The following is a 7226-nucleotide window of genomic DNA, read 5'->3' as shown; positions in this document are numbered from 1 at the left end:
CATGGCTATTATTTGATTATTTGTTAGTTAAAAACATGGCTATTATTATTATTATTTTTTTATAAGAAACATGGCTATTATTTGATTATTTATTAGTTGGTTTCTATCTTTTATAAATTAATTATAATACACGGCTTTAGGAGATTACCTCATTTCTTTCTTTTTCTTTTCACTCAAATTTCAAAAATCTCCCAATTTTCAACGGCTCTTTTCCCAAAAACTTCTCTCTCTCTCTCTCTCTCTCGCCACGCCCCTTATAATATAAATTAATTCCACTCTTCTCCTCATACACACATTCTCACACTCTCTCACTACCAGAGAAAAGAGAAGAAATTTTAGGGTTAGGGTTAGGATTTCGTGTGGTTTCGATTCTTTTTAGGGCTTCAAAATTTTCACTCAGGTAACCATTTCTCTCTCTCTCTCTCTCTCTCTCTCTTTTAATTTTTGTTCTTTTGTTTATTTTTATAATGCTTTGTCTGGTTGCTGAGAAAATAAGGCGAGAAATAAATGTGTTATTTTCTTTCTTGGTGACTTTACATAGCAAATTAGCAAATTTTGGGTTTGGTTTTGTTGAATTTTTTCGTTTCCAGAGAAACCAAGAGTCAGAGAAAACGTGGGATTTGAAAACTGCCTTTTCGTTTATTTTCCTTCGTTTTCTTGGCTAACAAACAGTGGGTTTTTGCTTTAGTGGGCTAGTTTGTGGTTATTATTGTTGGTGTTTGTGAAGTTTTTATGGGATAATTCACGGAAAAGTTTGAATCTTGGAATGTAGGTGTTACTTTGAAACCCTAATTTTTGGAAAGTTGGGGGTTTTTTTAAGCGCTGAAGTGATGGGTGATGAAGAGGGAACGAGCAATGGTGGTGCTACAGAGGGCACAGAAAATTTGTGTAGGATTGTTATGAGTTTAATTACAACATTTCTGACAATGTCTTCCCCAATTCTTAGGCCGTCCACCTTCATCAGCAACTGCTCCTCCAAAAGGGCTTGGCATGCAGCTTGATAAATCTCAAAGGACAAACCAGTTCTTGGAATCTTTGAAGGCAGAAGGCGAAGTCATTCTGTTACTATTTGTTTTTGATAAGTAATTCTGTTACTATAATATTGTTGTTTGAACAAAGTTTCTCTCCAAACATGTTTGGCGCTATTTTTTCCAAACCATTACGTGGTGATTTATAAGACTATTTGCATTTATGTTCTAAACAAGCCACATGACTCATTAACACATGGATAGTTTCTTCAATTGCCACATAATGGGTTGGAATGAATAGCTCCAAATATGTTTGGAGCCAAACTGTACCTTATTGTTTATAGTGACATTACTTAAGCATGCATGAAACTTCCTAAGGTGATTAAAAGTAAAAACAGTCACCAGTAATAGGAAATTAGGTATACTTTTGGTTTGTATCTTAGACACTGCATGGTCTTCATCATGAGAAACTTCTATAGTTGAATTTTCTTTTTGGATGTTAATTTGTAATGTTGTGTTTGCTGCTATCTGTTTTAACAATCTGTTTCTGGCGCATTTTGTGAACAGGCAGTGGTCGACATTACACTTTTTCTTCATTGCATTTATGTTTTTTCTTGCCTTATTGTACAGATTGAAACTGGTGGGAATCCGGGCATCCTTTTCAAATCCTAACATGAACAAGGAATTATTTTCCGATGAAAATATTTTAGGCCTTAAGGACCCCCAAATATCTTTTTATTATTGTTCTTTGGGCATTGTAAAGTTCTATAAATTTCTTGAAGTGATCCTCCTGTGCACTTTTGTGCAGTTGAGTTCCTCTTTTTCTGCAAGAAAACATTTAAAGTATCACACAATTATAAATCCTATTAATGATCATATATGTCTTATGTATTGCTCTAATTAATATTCTTACCCTCATACATAAAACTTAAAACTGACTTATTATTTTGAGAAAATTTTGCAGTTTGACTGTAGTTGGCAAGTATTATGGAGTTGTATCTTGGATGAGGTGAACTTCAGTTGTAAGTTTTGTTTATGGAATCTTCTTTCGTATTGTCAATATCGCTGTTGTAAGTTCTGTTTGTACAATCTTCTTTGGTAGTGTCAATCTTCTTTGATAGTCTTAGTATATTGAGGGTTTGAGTTCTTGAATATTTCTGGGTTTGAGTTCTTGTATATTTCTTCGACTTGTTTTTCATTGAGCACCTTAATTATGGTTTAGGTTTTAGTGTAAAGGGTATAGGGTTTAGGTTTCGCATTTAGGGTTTTAGATCCATACACCCATGCATTCATTTGTCATCACTTTGGTTAGACTATATTTTATGTTAACATGACCATGCATTCATATATTATATGTTCTCACTTACCCATATATTTATGCGTTCTACTTGTCATCCCTTAGTTTGATCGTACATGTTCACATGCTTCTAAAATTTGTCAAATAATTACTTGTTAAAAAAAAGATTGTCCAATGTCAAATTGTTAAGTTATCACTTTGTAAGCATATAACCTTTATATCCCATTGTTCTCTGTGTCTTTTTGTATGAGAAAAAAGCGTAAAATGGAAAAATTGCTAATCAAACTTCTTGTTCTATTCTTTGGAATGAGATTAGTTGTAATTAATCAAGAATGCATTTTACTTTCCTAGCCATTGCCATGCAATCACACGCTTAGCTATACTCTTTAATGTTATTTTCTAACCTAAATTGCTCACATAGTGATGTCTTTGACATGTCATCTGATAAGGTAGATTATATGCAGTCACATGCCAAAACAAAAAAAAAGAAAAAGAAACCTATACTTTTTTTTTTTTTCACGTTCAAAAGATTTGTTTTCTTCACATATCCATGCATTCATTTGTCATCACTTAGGATAGATTATATTCTATGCCCACATGTTCATGCACCTCACATGCCCATGCATTCATTTATCATATGTTCTCACTTGCCCATATGTTTATGCATTCTACTTGTCATCCCTTTGGTTGATTGTACATGTTCACTTGTTTCTAAAATTTGTAAGCATTAAACCTTTATATCCCTTTGTTGTTTCTTTATGTGTTTTTGCTTGAGAAAAATGCTTTGATAGGAAAAAGTGCAAAACGAACTTGTTATGGTATGCTTTGGAATAAGATTAGTTGTATTTAATTCAAGTATGCACTTTACTTTCCTAGCCAATGCCACACAATCACATGCATTACTATACTCTTTAATGTTATTTTCTAGAATAAATTGCTCAAATGCCTGTGCATTGCACATGTCATCTCATAGGATAGACTATATGTGGTCACATGTTCACCTATCCATGCATTCATTTGTCATCACTAAGGATCGATTATATTCTATGCTCACATGTTCATGCATCTCACATGCCCATTCATTCATATATCATATGTTCTTACTTGCCCCTATGTTTATGCATTGTACATGTTAGCGCTTAGGTTGATTTTATATGTTCGCATGAAAAGGATTTCCTACCAGGAAAATATAATTGTCAAATGATATTCTTCTCACGGTTTATAAACATTTAACCACTGTATCCCTTTGCAGTCTCTTTGTGTCTTTATGCTATGCTTTGGTATTTCAATTGACTTGATTTAGAGTTTCATTCTTCCCCTGTTAGATGGCTGGGATCACTGTTGGTAATGTTTTTTCGTCTCTTTTTTATTGAGCGTTAAATGTGATTTTGGTTTGGGTATTGTGGTTGGATTGGTTTTGATTAGGAATTTTGTTTTTTAAGTTCAGGTTTTTTTTCTTTTCATTTGTGATTGAGATTTTCTACTGCATTCCCCATAGAATTTTGACTACCCATTTGAAGTTTTCATTGAATTTGATTCTTGGTTGAAGTTTTCTGCTTTGAATGATGTTGGATTAATCCGGATGAACTATGTACTTTAATTTTATTTTTCAATCTGTATGCTTTTTTCTTTATGTGTTTTTATTTGCTGCTACTTATTAATTTATATAAGAAGATGTAGTTTATGCTTTACTGATTTTGGATATAAATATAATTTTTATGCATGGTTTTATGCCTAGCTTCGGGGTGGCTCTTTGCATGAGGAATTGTTACATCAATGGAACCAAATATTTTAGGCCTTAAGGACCCCAAATATCTTTTTATTATTGTTCTTTGGGCATTGTAAAGTTCTATAAATTTCTTGAAGGGATCCTCCTGTGCACTTTTGTGGGGTTGAGTTCCTCTTTTTTTTGCAAGAAAACTTTTCAAGTATCACAAATTTTTTTTTTTTTTTTTTTTTTGTTGATAGGTAAGAAAAAATATATTCAAAAACTGCTAGATGCAAAAAAGCACCAGCAAAACAAAAGTACAAAAAAGAAGGAAAAGCAAAGACATAAAAAACTTTAATTAAAAAGAAAGAGAGCTAAGGAAAAGAGGAAGAGAGTCACTAGATGTGAGTCCCCAATCACAAAATTATAAATCCTATTAATGATCATATTTGTCTTCTGTGTTGCTCTGATTAATATTCTTATCCTCATTCTTAAAACTTAAAACTGACTTATTATTTTGAGAAAATTTTGCAGTTTAACCGTAGTTGGCAATTAATATGGAGCTGTCTCTTGCATGAGGTGTAACTGCAGTTGTAAGTTTTGTTTATGGAATCTTCTTTCGTATTGTCAATATCGCTGTTGGAAGCCGCAATTTGTACAATCTTCTTTGGTAGTGTCAATCTTCTTTGATCGTCTCAGTATATTGAGGGTTTGAGTTCTTGTATATTTCTTCAACTTGTCTTTCTTTGAGCACCTTAAATTTTTACCCAGCTTGACTCTTCGTTTTTGTTTGTTTGTTTGTTTTTGTACTTTTATTTTTATAAGTAAGTTATTCCTTACTGAATTATAGTTTATTGATTAATATGAGCGTTCTAAAATCTGATCCTCTCTCTCTCTCTCTCTCTCTCTCTCTCTCTTCCTGAATGCTCTAATTTATCCTTTAATAGAAAGTGGTTCTCCAACAACTGACAAAAAAAAACACTTTTCTTGGAATTCAAGAAAAGGGTTTGAAGATTTTCTCTTGAAAGTGACTGCCAGATTTGAACTGCAACAAGATTTTTCCCCGCGAAGGGGTTTTCCATGCCGCCGCGAGTACGGAAGCTGAGGCTGAGGATTTAGACTGATGGGTTTTTTTTATTTTTTATGGTTTCATATAGTTTAGGCTAATGAGTTTTTTTTGTGCTTTCATAGCCAATTTTTTACTGATTTTGTTGCTAATTGTGATTTTTTATTATTATTCTATATATTTGAACATATTTTGGCACTTACTACTTCTGACATAATTATCCAACATATGTTTTATTTGCACATTATATTGTTTTGCATGCTCTAGATCTATTATGTTTGCAACTTGATGCTTTTGTGCCCTTGACTGCCAATTGTTCCATTGGTTTCCTTCAAATTACTATTAGGTACTGGGATACAAGGCAGTTAAATCCTGTGCATACTCAACAACTCCCTGACTGCTGTTATTCCTTTACTGTGCGGCATCCCCTGATGGTTGTTGGCACTGCAGATCACAATCTGATAGTTTTCAACTTGCAGAACCCTCAGGTAACATTCTCATCTAATGAAATGAACCAATAATGATTTTCTTGCATCTTTCTTTGACAATCAGATGCTTAATTATTACAAAACAACATTTTGTAAGTTTGGCAGAAATGTTTCGCACTTAAAGTTTGACCAAGGTTGAGAACTTTTTTTTGTCTACTTTTGATATGTAGATCTAGGCTTCTAGAATATGATCATGTAGGGGTATCTGCACGGTATTAGGGGATATCAACTTCTAGCTTTAGCTTATTGGATAATCTTATTCTTGGCCTTTTCTGACTCTCAAAATTCAATTTTCTATTACTTTTACGTTTTCCAATGAATCATTGATTCTTCTCCACACCCTGTTCTCTCAGTGAATAATTTATTCTGTGTGCATGAGTTTGGACTTGATAGAAAACGTGATATGGTGGAGGGTCCTGGCGTCAAATTTTTGTTTCCAACTTATTATTATAAATTTATCAGCTGCTATTTGAATTGTCTATTTATATTCAGTTTGTTGTCTATTTAAATTGTCTATTTATGATTATCATTATTACTACCTTTTTTTAATGGTTCAGTTTTCTATGCCCTAATCTTGATAATTCTGTATTGTTGGATATTCTCTACTTTCTCAATATGGACTGTGTAATCTATTTGTTGAAAAATGAAAACTTCGTTCTTAGTGTGCTGTTGTATATAGATGTGCAAATAGTTGATAGAGCATATTTTTTGGGCGGTGTTTGAATTTAGACATTGATAGGTTAGGGAACTGAGGCTGATTGTTTGTGGTTCAACTAGGGTCTTATCTAGGGTAGGAGCTTGAGAAATTTCTAAGATTGCCTATGTAGTCTCGTAATCTATTGAATACAGAATCTTTTTTTCCACATATGCAGTCTCTGACCTGATCCTCTCTCTCTTTCTCTCTCTTCCTGGATGCTCTATGTTATCCTTCTCCAACAACTAGAAAAAAAAAAGCTTTTCTTGGAAATTCAAGAAAAGGATTTGAAGATTTTCTCAGGAAATTGACTGCCAGATTAGAATTTTAAAAAAAGGCTATCTGGAACAACAAGAAGATGGGGTTTTCCATGCTGCCTCTGGCACGGAATTTGAGGCTGTTGATGTTGCCCCTGAGATTTTTTTTTTTTTTTTTTTGTGTGTTTCATATTGTTTAGACTAATGGGTTTTTTTTCTGGATTTGGATTTGTTTGAATTGAATTGCAATTTCCTGTTGCTTTTTGGAATTTCCTGGTTCTTGAATATTATTGATTTGGTTCTTGTTACGGAGGCTTATCTTAAAAATATTGTGAGAAAAGAGAAGCAGTAATCAAGGGAAGATTTCTCAAAATATTTTAAGAATAGCCAAAGAAAATGTATCTGAACTGTGCTGATCATATAGATTATATAGATTGATGCCTTTCTTCCATCAAAATTTGATAGTTTTCATGTGTGAAGATTACCCATCTGGAATTTTTGTTATTTTCCATTCTGTATTGATTATATATATTATTAAATGTTTGTTTCTCCAATTACAGTTGATAGACAAGGATCCAAGAAAGGCAATTTCCCTGTTCTGGTCTAGACAAGGATCGAAGAAAGGCAATTTCCCTGTTCTGGTCTGCCATAAGTGCTGGGGACCGGGTTGATAGTGCCTTGAAAGACATGGCAATTGTGATGAAATAACTGGATTGATCTGATGAGGCAATTTAGGCTATCAAATCTT

The 7226-nt window shown here is 33.2% G+C and overlaps 1 long non-coding RNA gene across 1 annotated transcript; it reads left to right on the top strand.

Moving 5' to 3' along the window:
* Positions 1-207: 207 nt before the first annotated feature.
* LOC136065604 (uncharacterized) lies at positions 208-5683 on the top strand. Its single transcript, XR_010627235.1, has 3 exons — positions 208-400; positions 773-1990; positions 4234-5683. It is a non-coding gene; the product is annotated as an uncharacterized LOC136065604 (long non-coding RNA).
* The last annotated feature ends 1543 nt before the right edge of the window (positions 5684-7226 follow it).

Source organism: Quercus suber, unplaced genomic scaffold (assembly GCF_002906115.3).
Source record: "Quercus suber isolate HL8 unplaced genomic scaffold, Cork oak 2.0 scaffold_1044, whole genome shotgun sequence".
NCBI classification, from domain to species: Eukaryota; Viridiplantae; Streptophyta; class Magnoliopsida; order Fagales; family Fagaceae; genus Quercus; species Quercus suber.
Note: the sequence above shows the minus strand (reverse complement) of the source record. Positions and strands in the feature narration are given on the sequence as shown.